Genomic DNA, 16,779 nt, shown 5'->3' on the forward strand with positions numbered 1-16,779 from the left:
GGAATTAATTATTTCCTAAGAGGAACGAACGCAAGGTACCAGTGCTCGAGCAAAAATAGTTAAGAGCAAAAGAAATATATAGCTCGTCCGCGTTAGCTGCATAGTTGTAGCGTGCAAGCGTGAATTCGAAGTTCCGGGTGCAACTTTTTTATCCCAGTAGTGAATTCAGACGCCAGTGAACGTTTCTGGCCTTTTTTTTTTTAATCCCTTCCACGGTGGATTCTTAACTTTTGGCGTCTTTCATTCGTATGAAATTATGTCAATTTCCGGGTGAAAGGATCTATTCTCGCAATTCTTTGACCCGATTGTAGGTACGCGGTATGCGATATTTTTTAGCCAATTTTTACCCGGTCTTGATTTGGTCTAATCGCGAGAAGAAATCATAAATTGCGTGGAAAATAGAAATGTAGAAGGAAAAAAAAAATTAATAGGTCACGGAATCGACATCGAAACTGAAAATACAGAAAAGCTAAATTGTACAAGAGTCAAAGTACGGAAAAAGAGAATTCTGACTATTCTATACCTGGGTTTCCCATACTTTATTCTTTTCCATAATCCGTTTCGTATCATCGCGACTTGTTGCTTTCTTAGGGGTATTTTTACTCCGCCAGGATCGAGCGATCGGAGGGTGAAAAAAGACGGTATTTCGCATGCTGGTCCCTGCAGAGCCATCGATCAATCGTTCGTAGATGACCGCGACTCACACGTCTGTTGAAAATAACTCTTTCGGTGATTTGGAAAATCTCTAAAGTTGCCGTATAAATATAAGCCCCGAAAAGTTTCCAGACGAACTTGTTTTTTGACAGTGTAGGGATGCAGTCACGCGGTAAACGCACGTAAGAGTCGTTGGCATATTTTATCCCCACTTTATTCTTGAAGGGTCGTAAAGGCGACTTTATTGCTCGGCAGAAGTATCTACCATATGTGCATATTTTCGTATAATACGTATAGCCTGTAATGTACATGTGCCGCATCGGATGATCTACTTAGTATTCTAAACTTGCGCCAATATCGGTTTACCATATCCGCGAAAACACTGCCACGGGGTTTAATAACGAATTCCGATATTGCCATTATCCTGAATATGGATGCATTGATTTCCGATCACACGAAGCTCCCTTCCGAGCTGTCCTGAAATCGAAACTCGAACCTCTTCAGGTTGATTTCTCGACGAAATGCGCGTCGATCATTAAATTTCAAGTCAAGAAACGAACCACGTTCATTCCAAGTTATCGTCTTCACGTTTTCATTCTGCCGTGGAACGACTCTAGTTACTTAATTATCAATTCAACAATCGAAATACTCGCGCATCCTTTCGTCGTCCTGCGATCGTCAATCTTCACTTTCAACTTTCGATCGGCAAGTCTAGCACTATTCTCCTCGCTGATTTTTCCTCGTTTTTTCCACCTTTCTTCCGTCTCATTTTCCCTCTCCTCCCGCTCCTCCCCCTCATCCTTCTCATCCCGCAGGAGAGTCGGCTTTTTCGGAATTAATCCCAGGGTAGCGACTATACGTTTTCCTAATTGCTTCCTGCTGTTAATACTTTCATTTCCTTTCGTCTCTAGTATCCAACATGTCTCTTCCTCCTTTCTTGGTCTCCGCGCAACTTTCTCTTCAGCCATTTTTATCCTTTTCATATTTCCATTACCTGCCCGAGGTGACGGAAGGCGTTGCAAAAATCCCTCTCTCTAGTTTTCTGTTTGCCTGCACCTTGAGAATCTGCACGGGTTGCATCGAAATCCTATCATTCCAAGACAGGCAAAATTGTCTTCAACGGGCATAAACATCATTCCAGCGCAGAGAATACGGAATGCCAGTAATCTCGCCATTTCGAGCAAAAAAATTAAGAATTCTCCATAGCGAATGAGAGTACAGAAAATGTACCGAGAGGAAACGGTGAAACTGACAATTAGCTAATTGCATGTCCGACTGCGGATGCGCGATCTTTGTCATCATTTCACGCAGCTTACAGAGGTTACGTAGATGATGCAAATTTTTTTAGTTGAACAGATCTGAAATTGTTCATGCAGTGACTTGAGAAGGCTTGGCAAATTTTTATTACTCACCGACTGAGGATCAATGACGTCTGATAGTCATCGTGACAGCATAATTTCAATTCGCTATTTAACCCCTTCCCGTGCCATTTAGCACGACGAAACTCGGGCTCAAATGGCAAGCGTCTTCAACGCGTGGTAAAGAAGCCAGACTCACGCTCGAGAACATTCACAATACGAGCCGAAACGTAAATGCCTGTGATATAGTCAATTTTACGCGATACTCCTAATTGTGGAAGTAAACTCTAATCCCGATGATGTTTGTATTTGGCTCGTGATGTTTATGTTTGGGCCAAGATCTTCGTCACGGTTCAGGCTCTTTAAAGCACGGGAAGGAGTCAAGCGGGAGATTCTTGCATATCGTAACCACTTTTTCGTAAGTTGGCTCTCCTGCCTTGCAGACGAAAATAAAACGCCGTGTTATTCGCCGACCAACAGAGTTCAATTGTTTTGCGCACGTTAATTCGATCGCTCAGCTTGCTACGTTTCACAGCTTCGGTGTTTCCTTCGCTCGTCTTTCAAATATTTGCAAACGATCCAACCCTTCCTTTCACTCGTATAACAAACAAGCCTACCCAACTTACTTCCACCGTTATGTTCCTCCCTGGAAGACTTTTTCACGCCTCCACCTCCCTTTGCGTCGTCTCATCGCGCCAGTGACTGTTGCAACGCGATTCTACCATCACGTTGTAATCGGTAAAAGCAGTGAATTTGAAGTTCGAGTCACCCTCGTACGTCTACAGAATTTTTTCGTTACGGCACAAGGGTAAAAAAGAAAATTTACAATCGTTTTTATAAATAATATTCATCCCATTATTGAAGTGTATAAAAATATTTCCCCCTATCAAATTCTAATCATGCATATTGCGAACAAATTTTGGTTCAACATTTGTACGGTTCCCTCGTACCTTCCACCCACCAATCAATCAAGCGAGAAAATGTTCATCCTTCTAGGGTACCCTGTGTCCTTAATTAAGATCCTTCCTCATACTTGGCCGGGTCTTCAACCCTTCGCAAATCGGCACAGCGAGTGTTGGAAGTCGAACGGCGAGATGGCAGGTCGATCGACACCAAGGACTCTAACTTCGTAAATCGGTATATATCGACGTGTATAGTTGCGTTCGTCTCAGTCGCGTAGTGGAAGGTTCGTACGCGGGTTCGTTCGATTGATGGTTTGATCGTGCTGGTCGAGCCGGGTCGCCAGCCTGTTATAAATTACCTTGCTCGTCGGGGTCGATACACGAACACGCAGATTCGCCGGTTGGATTCCTTGAATGAGGCAGTGGCTGGTTGGAGATTCCTCGGCAGTAAGTACTATTTTCCTCCTCTCGTTTTTTCTTTACACCGTTTCTCTTTTTTCCCTTTCCCCGCTCGCTTTCACTTTGCTTTCACTTCTATTTTTATTATCAATATCATTTTTATTTCTATTTTCTTTCTCGTTTTCTTGCCAACGACGTCAGTCACGTCGGGCGGGCCGAAATTCTAGCAGCTTTTTCAGGTAATAGCCAAACGTCTGGCGGACGTGTCGTCGATTCTCTCCCTCCAAGACCGAATTTGTGCTTCGTCGCGTACATAAGCCGCGTACGACGATCTAAGATTGCCAAATCGTGCGTTTATTTTATCCTACACTGTATTACGTTTTCAGCTATATACTCCTTCCTTTCAACTTTCTACGACAATTTTTATTCAAATTCTTGTCAATCTACGTCTGATGAATACCAATCGGATATTTTTTTCCTTGAAATAAGTTGATACATGCAGTATTATTAGCCAAATGGTTCATACGTAAAACGGGATTCGATTTTATCGATTAAAAGAGTCTCCGAAGCTTCTGAAATTGGTGAAAAATAGCAAGATTACTAAACAGTTATTCTTGAAATTCAAACGATTCTATTCCATCTCGGTGAAAATGCAAAATAATTAAACGGTTTTGATCCATTCTCTTTTATTAGTCATGTTTGACGTTATACGTCGTTGATTTAATTTGTCATCAAATAACAAAACTAATATCTGCTACCAAAATTACTTTATTGAACTTTGCTGCAGAAAAGAAACAAAAATTTTTCGCGGTACTCTTCATCACTTTACAAACCAATTCACTTAACGAAATTACAACATGTAACATCAAGTATGATAAAAATCTTTCGTCGGTTTGCCGTCAATATTCTTTTATTTTCGTAAAGCGGTTTCTTTATTTTTCATAAAATTATTACCCTTTGCATTCTTTTATTCTTTTTATAACAATTTGTACAAAATTTTCTACAAACGTCACACGAACTGTGTCAGAGTCAATACTTCTCTCATATCACTACAGCCGATGAAAAGTAAAAAAAAAAAACTTGAGCGTGGGCACTCAAGTTGTTCTTGCAGTACATAGAATTTAATTTAGTGTTCATCGAGGTGTTCATCGACGGTCAGTCTATTTCCCTCCCCGGAACCAAGTGAACTCGTATTTCCAATAAATCCCGTTCAAGTGCATTGCTTCATTTCCAACAGGGCATCTATTTAACGGTACCTACCAATTGCACGGTTGAATTAAACGGGTCAGTGAGCGTAGTGTGAATCCATCTCTAGATTAGGTATCACGTTTATTGTGATGTACAAGAGGCTTCATCTGTCTCTGATACATCCTCGCCAGAGACACTCACCTATTGTAAATCGTACGGACAACGGAAATGAGTTTGTGACAGCAGCGAAAGGCAAACTGAAGTACCGCGGACGGATATTGGCATGATTACAATTACAAATCGTTTGGAAGAGACAGGTCAATCAGTCCCCCGTTCCTTATTCTCGCGGTACCAGCCTCTTCTTCCTTTTATCCGGTACACGTCTGCAAGCATACAACTCGCTTTTGCCAGATATTTTACACGTGGCAGATCGTCAAGGCTGAAGAACGTTACTTTTTGCGCTACGTAGGCGTAAATGTGGTTTTACGGTTCGTATTGCGAGTGTGAAATCCCATTTTACTCACCGGTATTTTTAAAATGAAACAGGACTTAAATTCCCCGAATCATTGTCTCTTGCACTCATAGTTCATGTCAGGTTAATTCTGAGAATTGTCAGTTCAATTTATAGCCAGAACGTGGCGCGAGGGGCGTAGTTTGAAATTACTCGGTTGCTTATTTCCCAACGCATTCCCTCACCAGTCGTCGACTGGTACGGATATCTGTCGGATTTGTAAATCACATAACCGAATTCAGTTAATATTTTTGTTCATTTGAAAACCTTTCTGCGGCGAAACAAGACGTTTATATCATCATTGGTTTAATAAATATGAATAAATATATTTCTTGACAATAAATTATTATTCCGCTCCCCCGACCCGCAATTACGCGACATTCCTGCCATTTTCTGCAATTTTTGCACAGTATTGTTTGCATCGCGAGCGTATTGTTTTACACCCTCATGCGATCGCGCCGATCACTAGGGATGTAAAACCGTGTTTTACGTGCTAGATGCAAAAACTACTATTGCACAACGCGAGCATGTTTTACGCGTTTTTCAATCCGTGTTTTTCGCATAGAAAGTACCGGTTTCCATGACGGTCAAGTGAGTCTGCGAACGCGCATGCGCGAAGTACGCAAAACACTACTTTTACCCTCAATTTGAGGCGTGGTGAAAAAATGCGTTACATATAACTGTCGTTACATAAAGAATCCTGTGCAACAAGGCCTCTCCGCCTCACAGTAGACAGTATCCTGAATTGCTTTCAATCCTTCAGCTGAGATCTCAAGTAATTCGAAGGAAATTAAAGTACTTATTCTCACTTACTGTAATTACTTTTACACTTACGACGATATGTGGTGTCAAAATTTCCACTGTCAGACACATGTCTCTGACTAAAAAATGGCTGAATCGTTAATTAACTCTGTCCCATTACTACGTATAAAATCGGATCGATGATTAACTTGGAAAATTGTAAAAGTCAAATGGCATGGAAGTAAAAAAAAATTCAAACACCGGCGTTATTTCCTCGTTTACAAATCGAACACCCGACGCATCGTAAATTCCTGGTAATAATTAGTGGACACGAGTAATGCCTCTTAATTCCGACGGACACCATGATTTTCGGTGTCCGGTGCGTCGCTTGGTGGCCGTCGACCAAAGGCAATATCGTAATCTGCATTTACCCCGCACGGCAGAGCCTACCTGTTTATGAATAATTCCGGATTTGTAACCGGCGATATATCGGCTCCATCGGTGTACGTGAGTTTAACTTTTCACCGAGTCGCTGAGTGCGTTTGCATGTTTCTACTGACACCGATGGACGTGCCGATAACTGCACCCTGAAACTGCACATCGGACAATCCCCTTCGTTTCACTTGCATAGGTATGCTTTCATTTCTGTAGTTGTTTAGATACAGACAACTTTCACTAACTATAGCACCGGGAATTCTTCTCCATTCTGACCTTTTCATTCTCTTTTTTTACTGACGATTCGTTCTTCCTTCAACCGAATTGCTACCCTTCAGCTAACATGCGTCCAATAAACGTCAAAACGTCCTTCGGTCACCCGGTGAAAAGCTGAGAGACGCGACAAAGCAGCTTCTTTAAATTTTCCCAACACCGGCGGGGTGATTCGAACGTTACGTTAGCCCTCGTTGGAAAGGAATTCTCAATATTGTAAGCCAACAGCGACATCAGGTTATTTCCAAAATTGTGTCCCGTCAAGGTTAAATCTATTTCAAATATCTTGCAATGAATTGGCGAAAGTATGTGCTGATGATTAATCTTACCCGTCTTGCAGATGCTTTTTCTCTTCATTTCGCAGCTGCTATCGTGTGAAAATAATTCGCTCAATTTTTTCAACTTTGAATGCATGATCAACTTCTTGGATACAGAATTACACTTCATCCACTATATAAGCATTGTCTTTTACGGTGGTGCTGACTGTACGAGAGTGATAGAGTTTAAGTTTTAACGAGCTCACGTCGACTCGCATGCCTGAAAAAATTTACAAGCTTATGTTGAATTTGCTTCAACAAAGTTTAATTTTTCTACCGTATTGAACTGTCGTGCACATTCAAAAACGTGGTTCAGGTATACATAATCTGATCATAAAAGTTACACGGAAAAAAAGATTACACGGAATAACTGTTCGTTAGGTACAACTGATAAGCTAGTCGCGTGAAAGCTGCTAAGAACGGTTGTGACGCTTATATTATACAACAAATTGAAGGAATTAAACCATGAATTTGAATTACATACAAAAACTTTATAGTTGTTGATAACAACGTTGGGAGATCGCATTACTTAGATCAAATGTGGTCCCAACGCGACAAAAATATAGGTCGTTCAATTTGATGAAACAAGGCATGAAACATTAATTTTTTTTTACTGAAGAATAAAATCACTTTAAACTTTTAAAAATTATAGATTTTGCAATTAAGCTTGTGCACTAGCTACGAAAAAAAATTGAGGTAATAATAAAAACAATTTTTCGAAGTCTTCGCGAATAAAAAATCCTATGTTTTTCCAAATTTAGAAGCAACTTTATCGTTCCGAGAAGGAAGAAATTATAAAATTATAAACAGAACACAGAATACGTTGTACAAAGAAATTGTTTGGTGAATTTTATAAGAAATATTGTTTATCTCATTGTGATGAAATGTTGGTTTTTGTCATTATTGTTATGCTAATTCTTATGCAAAAATACTGTACGCGATGAAAGGAAGTGAAAGTGATTTTTAGTTTCAACACACATGAACGCATAACGTTTACCAGAAACATCCGATGCATCTGAAATAAAATTTTTTTTTTTTTTTTTTTGCAGTTCCATGTAATCATTCTTGATGCACGAAAATCGTTAAAAAGTATCAATTTTCGGTCAACCACAACCCCCCCCCCCCCCCCCCCCCCCAATATTCCATATTGAATTGCCGTCAAAATTTTTTAAACGACGCGTAGGCGGGCAGCTGCATGAAAGCATTCGGTACCAAAGAGGGGATGGCATTAAGTAACGTACGTGACGAAGCGTGATGCGCGATGAGGAAGGGAAGAGGAAATGAAATAGAAGAAAATAGCGCTTCGTGATATTCGAATGAATCCCGTCTAATTGGTCGGATCGTAACCCAGGGTAATGAGGTTGAGCTTCTCTCGAGGCTGTTACGAAGGGGATGCAGCGGGCTCACAGAGTCGGTATTCACACGACCCAGCAGGATTTTATCGAGATTAGGAATACAAAAAGTACCGCAGGAATTGGGTAAGCGCGGTGCTGGCGTACCTGAAGCGTTAATGCGGGTTCCTGCCAGATCTCAGCCGTGCTGACCATTCAAGTTTTTATCCTGCAGCGTGTTTTTTGTTTTGCAACATTTTTTTCACGGCTCTCCGCAACGGTTGGCAACATATTTTATATAAAAGCCCCTTCATACTGGGCTCCATAAGCAGTAAAAATCCGAGACTTCTATAATATCGCGGAGCTTCGCGTGTTTAACATTAAAAAAAAAAAAAAAACGGACGTTGACAATTTGTTTGACCGGTGTTTTTAGCGGTGGTGCCTTTTTCTTCTACTTCTGCTTTATCCTTTTATTTCAGTCTTATCTTTTTGTCGTCAATTAATTGCGTTACTCTCGCTCTACGAACGATACAACGTCTAATTAGACGCGAGGTTGTATAATAATTCTCGTTGAGCGAGGAATTTTATTTTTATTCTCATTTTCTTTCACGATTTTTTAACTTTCTCTTTTTGTAATTAGCTCCGTAACTTCCGAGGATACGACTGACGATTTCACTTTATTCCCACCGTCGCGGAAGGTGATTGTGTACTTATCGGCTGCCTAACGATCCGGCAATTAATTTTCTCACAAATGAAATATTTAAATCTCTTCAACGCCTGAAACGAATCGATAAGTAGCTTGAATCGGGAAGAAAATCCCCATCACGCGTTTACGCCTTGGCGTGACAAATGTTGTTTAATTCCCAGTTATTATCTAAGATCTTCTCGGAAAACCGTTTGCCGTAAACTCATCGGCTCGCTAAGCGTGAGCAGTTAAACAATAATTATCCGATATCTCGAAGTTGGCTCAGGGAATGCAAAATTTCACGAAGGCTAAATTTTCACCCTCTGATTAGCATTCCGAATCTATTGTACGCAGCGGTGTGTAATAAGCATTGTAAGTACAGAGCACGAGATCTTAACGAATTAGGATACCGCCCAGTTTTCGGTACGTTTTTACTCTCAGCTCACCTAGAAACGAGGATAATACTGTGAAATACGAAGGTCAAGTTGATTACGAACCAAAGTATAGCCGTTGAAAAATGTAGTCTTACACCTGTATAGTAGAATATTAACTTTTAACATTGACTCCCAACATACTTTGTCACCGAAACAACCTCAACTATAGAATTCCCACTCAAATTCTCATAAAAATTCAGTAATATTCGGTGAATTGCAAGGCTGTTCAAAATTATTCAGAAGAAATCAGATCAGTCGTAAGAACCGTTGACAGAAGTAAGGTTTTCCTGCAAAACTCCGTTACATATAGTATGGAGTGTTTTCATGCCGGCTCAATAATTGACTTTTTTTAATCGTCATACGTTTATGTGGATCGAATAAAAAAATCTTAATTTTGGACGAAAAGTCAAATTTCAACTTCAATCGGTCGCTACTTTGTTGGAAAAAAAAGCATTCCAAGCCGTGCCGAAGAGAAATAAACTATACAAGCATACTATTTAAAAATTTTGAAGTAAATCGGTTCAGCCATTATTGACATATCACAGGCACCGCAGGACATGTCACTGATCGAAATGGTTGACCGTATTGTCAATGAAAATCCTGCCTATCAATTGATTCTAATAAAAAAAATATGTAAACGAAGTTCGATCGACATGCTCTTCAAAAAAAAAAACCACGATCGAATCGAATTATTGAGTATCGATCCAGGTATAAGTTCCCGAAATTCACCCCCTTTTTGAGCCTTCTACACTCGTATAACCCCTTTAAAGAACTACGTAGTCTAGTCTAGCGCATGGGTCATCATTCTATACGAGTAATTCTTATCGCGATAAGAATCGTCGTTCTCCTTGAGGTAGACACGGATGTTACAGGCAAATGGCGAATACCGCGAGTAACCAGTCCCCGATGGGTAACCAGGGTAAGCCTTCTACGTTTACGAGACTTTTTTAAAGCCCGTCTCACTCAAGAGGCGAACCACTCGACGGGGGTATTAAGGCATTGTAGAGGCGATACCCATTGTAACCAGGATAAATCGCCTTATCTCCATCCTTTCCTTATCCCGTTCGAACCCTTCGGACACCCCGCTATCATATTTCACCCACTCAGCCGTTATACCTGGCTACACGAGACCCGAGAAACAGCGGACATGGGGAGCCGGCAGTGTCAGGAACATTACTTAATTACAAATTAATAATTAAAACCTGCCAACCCTGGCTTGATCCAAATTGATATCGAGGAGGGGGGGAGGACTTATAAATTATAATAAAACGTTCCGGGTGCCTGCAGGAGCGGGTCACGAGCCTACAGGGAAAGCGGGCGAGTAAGGGGCGCGAATCCTGGCGGGTGGGCTTAAGCAGAGACGAGTTTGAAAAGCGGGCTAATGGTACCCCGAGTTTCGTAGCACCGATGCGATGGTGCGGGGTGAACCTGGCACTTTATACACAATACCCCCTACCCCTTGCTCTCCGCCACCCCCGCCCCCCAATTCCATTCCCATCGCAGCCGTTCACGATCGTTCCATTTGCCTCCTTCCTCCATACACCTTCACCTCTTTGCACCCCTTTCGCAGGGCTGCGGGTCATGGGGGGTGGAGGGAAAGTGAGCGGGGCGTGTCATAACCTGGAAATTTACCGAAGGATCGAAGGATAATAAACGGCTGATATATTGCGAAATAACTTCTGCCGTATTACTGCGACCGATTAATTTTACCCGTCCAGTGAATCAGCACCTGCAGCTGTATATTTTTTTCCGTTCACCACCGAACTTGGATCGTACGTTATAGGTATGTGTATAATACTTCTTCCCTTATCTTATTCCTTTTTCTTTACTCTTTGTCTCCGTTCCTCTTTCGTTTTGGTCGCTTTTTTCTCCGCGCCCCGAGGCTCTAGAATTTGTTCGCAGGTATCCCAATGCGGTACCCACATACTTATATTCCTGCTACCATTTCGCTCACGATTCGCTCTCGCCGTTTTTCGCCCCCTCTCGCAACGCCTTAGCATCACATGGCCAACGCCCATAGTCGTTGGAACTAACGTTACCAAGTGGTGGCTGTTTTCAAAAATTACTACTACTCGTTGCACGGTTACTGGGGAAAAAAAATGGAATCTTCAAGTCTCGTCTCGGGGGAAATGCTGCGCGAAAACATCTCTGTGCGATACAGCGGATCCTGCGTTTTGTTTATGCACACGTAAGTGACAATGAGTTAAAGACGAATCGGTCGCAACGCACCCACTGATTGACAAGTCCGGAAAAGAGAAACGAACGTTTGAAATATATCACAACCCTTTGGAGTTGACGTACAAATAGACAATTTCACACATTAACAAACTGCACTTACCTTCCATTTGGTTACTAAAGAAAATATTTCGGCGCGTTATATATGCTCGGGTCTTGGCTGCTATCAGAGAACGCGACGTGGTGATTCGTCGACCGAAGGAGAACCAGCTCGCATTCGCAGCGCGAGAGAAAACATTTGGACATTCCGAGGGCCGTGAGGACCGAGTCGAGGCTATTGTTCCCATGATGCTACGTGCAACTTGGCAAGGATTAAAGGAACGCGGGAGATAGAGGACCGCGGGGGCCTGTAACCACTAAACTAGACGCCTAATAGTTCCCTACGCCTGCCCACGGACAATAGCCCGTGGTGACTGTTGCCCGAGTACGAGTCCACCAGGAGTCCTGGAGATTTCTGGGCTTTCCCGTCCCCCGTCGCGGAGGAAACCTCTATACGTCACTCGTGGGCGGAGAGGTGGAGGGGAAAAATTTAGGGATGAATGGGAGGTCTGCGCAAAGATTCCGAGAGAGACTCTGGTGCCGTTGCAGACAAACGCAGATGCATGGCTTATGGGAGAAATACGTGTGACTCTTTCAGTTGCTGAAAGGTATAGTGATTTTATCAATATTTAACAGGACAGTATAATTCTAGTGCGGTTTTACACGTAAGTAGCACTTGTAGGGAAAGTACCCGAGATGTACGTCACATCGACAATTTCCTTAATTCTGTCATATGTTGTAAGTACGTCATAAAATATCGAACGTGAGATTGTCTTACGTGCCTATTCAGGTGATCAACGGGTGAAAACTACCCCTAAAGCTTAGCCCCAAGTATATATTTTTTGCTGTTTTTCGATGGTAACGGAACATTTTTGGATCAAACCAGTTGCTCTGTAAAACTGTTCAGGGTTATGCCATTATGAATGTCAGGTACTCAAAAATACATTTTTATTATGAACTGGTGTTGTTAGGATTTGAATTATATGACGGGCACTAAATTGATCGTGTTTTCACTGACATTGCGAATAAGATGAAACCTGCCAAGTGGCAAGAGCACATCGTATAAATTACCAGCGACGCGAACAGATGATTGAGAATAAAATTGGCCGTCCGATGTAAGCAGGTTAATGGCCAATTTTAAAAGGATTTAAAACTTGCACACGTGCAACTGGACTGATTCGAAGTTATAACGACGCACGGTATGACGGACCTGTCGTTATCAGGAAGGATCACGAAAAGAACCGCGTCGGATCAGGATGGGCCGCAGGAAGGACCAAAAGGGATCACAGTTTGGAGGGATAATCCTGGCTTGCTGAAGAACTCGGTGAGAAAGTTATTGGAAGGCAAGGAGGACACCTTGGCTGAGTCAAGATTAAAGGGTAACGGACACGTCAAGATGCATTGACCTCGGCAGCTAGAGGGACTGCAAATCGTTGTGTGTATACGGGTATAAACATCACACCAAGAAAATGCGGTATACCAAACGAATTTAATCACCAAAGTTTTGAAAACCGGTAAATTATAGCCTGGGCTGGTTTCGCGAGTTCGACGCCTGCGCGAAAGATTGAAGGATATCTTCTTCTTCTTCTTCTTCTTCTTCTTTTTTCACTTGCAATCAACGGAACTTGAAATCCCTTGGCCGCGTCGGACGGCGGAAGAGATAATTAATTCTAAGAGTGAGTGTCGAGAGGAAATGGGCAGAAGAAGAATGAATGAATTGCTCGGGAGTCTCTCTGTTCTTTTTGCTAATTATACAGAAAAGGAGCTTTTGATCTCCGCGGTGCGGATGTAGAATCGCCTTTATAAATTCAACCCCGAGCGATCAAAACGCCTGTTTTTATCGTTTCACGCCCCCCTCTTCTCATCCCCTTATCCCTGCCACTTTATGCCGCCCAAGAAACAACCCCGCACCCATAAATCCATCCGTATCCATATCCATGCCGAAGCTTTGCGCTCCCGGACGCGCCAATCGCAGATCGCAATCGGGAATCTGCATCCGAACTGCTCATGCCTTTCCAACAAATTGAACGGTTGCATGGGCGGAATAAAGCATCCGCTGAAAACGGAGAATCGCGATGCAGCGTCGGAACGCCGAACTGAACGGAACGGACCGGAACGGATCGGAACGGGGAATTCCCGGCCTCATACTCTCCGGCAGCGCAACGGCCTGCCAGAACAGAGAACTAGAGCCGAGTCGGAGTCGGAGTCAGAGTCAGACCGGGTGTTAATTACATCAGTGTGTGCTGGCACGTTGCCCGCCAACAGCGTAGCGTAGAACGCAAGGACACGGAGGGACGTGAGTTGAAAAGGGAGGGAAAATCCGTGGAACGAAGACGCGAGGCTAGGCCGATCGATGAGGGGTTTGGTACTCTGCTGGCATGCTGCCCATCCTATATCGTCTTCGCGATAACTTTCGGCTTTTTACCCCCTTGTACCCGATATACTCAGAGGTATACAGGTATGTATATAATATTGTACAATATATTTCAGGCATTGAATGAGTATTTGCTGCTTCGGTGTTGGAAGTAGATTATAAATTGCGTCGAGGCGAAATTGTTTTCTTTTTTTTTGTCTTTTGTTCACAGTTATTGCCACGTTTTTCGAATCGAGGTCACGTTCCGCCCTTGTTCTAATTTTGCGTAATTATAGTTCACCGTTGGTGTCGCCTATTTCAAAAAACGGGAGTGGTGAAAAAAACCATGAAACATGACTTAGAATGACATGAATTACATGACGTGAATTTAGAATGACATATCCCCGTATAGATAGACGTCAGGATAATTATACTGTGAAATTGGAACTCATAGATACGAGCATCGACAATTCTCTGAAACGTTTATTCGGTAATCGATTACAGTTTAGGAAAAATTTGCCTGCAGTGATACCGGATTTTTACGCGTTAAAAAATATCAATTATTTGGTTGCAACGTGAAATATGAGTTCGCACGAGTACCACAGGTGACCACTAGATGTCGCAGCATGCTTTCACCATTCCCGCGTCAAGAGTAGCTTGAGAGATTCGGTAAGACTGGGCATAGAGTGTCATTTAACTGTTGTAATGTCAGTACTTGAACAGTAAACAGGATCAATTCGAACACGCTCAATGAATATGAATAGCGAACGAAACGTTAAACCCACTGTGTATTTGCATAGAGTTGTGTATTGTGCAAAAATTAATGATTTTCATTAATGTGCTCGTACTTTAAAACTTCAGGATAGTTGCAATAACACTTAATTTGAATTATTCCAACAAGAAGCTTTCAATGAAGAAAAACAGCTAGACTATTGCTGCTAGTGCTGTTAATATAAAAAAAAAAGAAATGTTAAATCGTACTTAAAAACGTGCAAACTAGTGTATCTTCAGCAGCTAAGAACGGTTAGTGTCATCTATTTAATTCATCCCCCCGTCTAAGAATTCATCTGACGAGTATACTTATAGAATATTGACTTCCTACCGTGAGACAAATCTCGAAAACTACCATATGACCAAACCACCCGAATGAAAATGAAAACCTTGAATTGAATAGCAAAATCTGGGTTGTTATTAGTTTCACGACGATAACATTGTCGCAATGCTTTCTCAACACCAGAATCATACCATTCTGTTAATTTGTATGAATTACGGCTTACTTCATTTGGGAATGTATTCTTTATAAATCGTCTGGGATAAATTTTTGGGAACATCTATTTGTTGATTGTCAACAACTTGATTTTAATTTATAATAACCAATCATGATCGTTGCGCAAAATGTTATTTAGACTAATTAACGAGCTGGATGAAAACCTCATTTCAGAGAATACTGTACGTAGAATTCGTTTGTAAAATAAATGAGCGGAAATTCATTATAATTGAACGAACGATTCACTTTGACATCACAAAATTCATCCAATAATATAATCTCTTTGAAACCGCTGGTTTTTCGAAGCAGAACTTTTTTGGTTCAAAATCACTATTATTTCATTCGTTTTATGTACCATGTAGAAGTATCGTTTCCATAAAATTCAACCGAATACCCTCCATTGCACGATTGGAATAGCTTGCACATTTTTATCGGAACCGTATAATCAAAATGTATGTCAAGAAATTTCACCAATCACAGGTTTTCTGGGTACAAGTGCAAAAGCGTGGGTCGAACAATCATGTCGAAACCAAATTTCTTTACGCAATAAATTAGGCAGAAGATAACTCACGAACTGTAAAATTAGCCGTATGTATAATAAACCGAATCAAACAAGAGTCCTCATTAAATTCGTGCCGTAAACGAAACTGAAGCAATGATGTTTTGGGCCAAGTATTTCTTATGTACATTGCAATGAAAGAAAAACAGAATTTTCAGCTAATCAATAATTTCCAAATTTTCATTTATCATAAAAATAGCCATTCCATTCGCATGTTAAACACTGCGAACAAGCATTGAATATAATTTGCAATTTTGTCCCCAATGCGAGGTTAAGGAGAAAATAATAATAAAATATAATCATTCTTTTATTAATTATAATTAAACCCATTCCATCGCTGTGGCGCAAATGTCTGGAATTATTACGGTGAATTTATAATTTTTTTGTGAATGAAAATCGTCAACTTGCTCGCGAGGTCGGCATGATTATCCTGTAACGGTATAAACAACCTATGGGATTATAATGAAAATTATCAAGGACAATAAAGTATTAAAAGCGATCTTTATCGTCCAAAAAATGAAACGTTGGAAGCAAGTAAATCTTGTAGCAAGTGAACTGTTGAATCAACGAGGTGTAAAATTCTCGAAAATGTATGTTACGTTGAAAAATTTCAGTTAAATTTGTCTGATAGTGTGAAAATTTGTTTGAATGACATGAATCCTATTCACTGCCGTTATAAAATTATTACCTGGCGATTCGTGTGCAACTAAAAATTAATTCGCCTCTGACATGAAATTTTTCCAGGTCTTCTAAAGGTGTCTCGATGCTGTCCTCGCCAACTTTGAACCCTGGGAATAATTCGGTTGAGCTGTTAACCAGCAAATTCGTAAGTATTCCAGCGCATGAACATTATAAAATGAAACATCAAGATAAGCTTGAAGTTATTTCATTAATCCGTGAGTCATGAATAAAAATTCGACTCATTCATATTCATGCCTGCTCGTCGTACGGTGTCCCTTGGCACGCACACGCACCTCGAGCCGAACCGAAGCTTGGTATAATAACCTGAAACCACCCCGCGTCTCGGCCGACGTCATACATTACACGGAGAAGTAGAACCGGCGGCGGTGTTTAAGCAGCGCGGATCCGAGCTAATTT

At 41.4% G+C, this 16,779-nt stretch overlaps 1 long non-coding RNA gene across 2 annotated transcripts in view; it reads left to right on the forward strand.

Annotated features, from left to right (window-relative positions):
• Positions 1–3,212: 3,212 nt before the first annotated feature.
• Positions 3,213–16,779, forward strand: part of LOC124293541 — a 57,035-nt gene continuing 43,468 nt past the window's right edge. The window contains exons 1-2 of one of the 2 annotated variants that reach the window (XR_006903385.1): positions 3,213–3,361; positions 16,426–16,507. This is a non-coding gene — a long non-coding RNA (uncharacterized LOC124293541). Of the gene's footprint in view, positions 3,362–13,751; positions 13,961–16,425; positions 16,508–16,779 lie in introns of those variants that run through there. The other variant, XR_006903386.1, reaches the window with a different exon arrangement.

The sequence above is a fragment of the Neodiprion lecontei genome, chromosome 3, assembly GCF_021901455.1.
Source record: "Neodiprion lecontei isolate iyNeoLeco1 chromosome 3, iyNeoLeco1.1, whole genome shotgun sequence".
Lineage (NCBI taxonomy): Eukaryota > Metazoa > Arthropoda > Insecta > Hymenoptera > Diprionidae > Neodiprion > Neodiprion lecontei.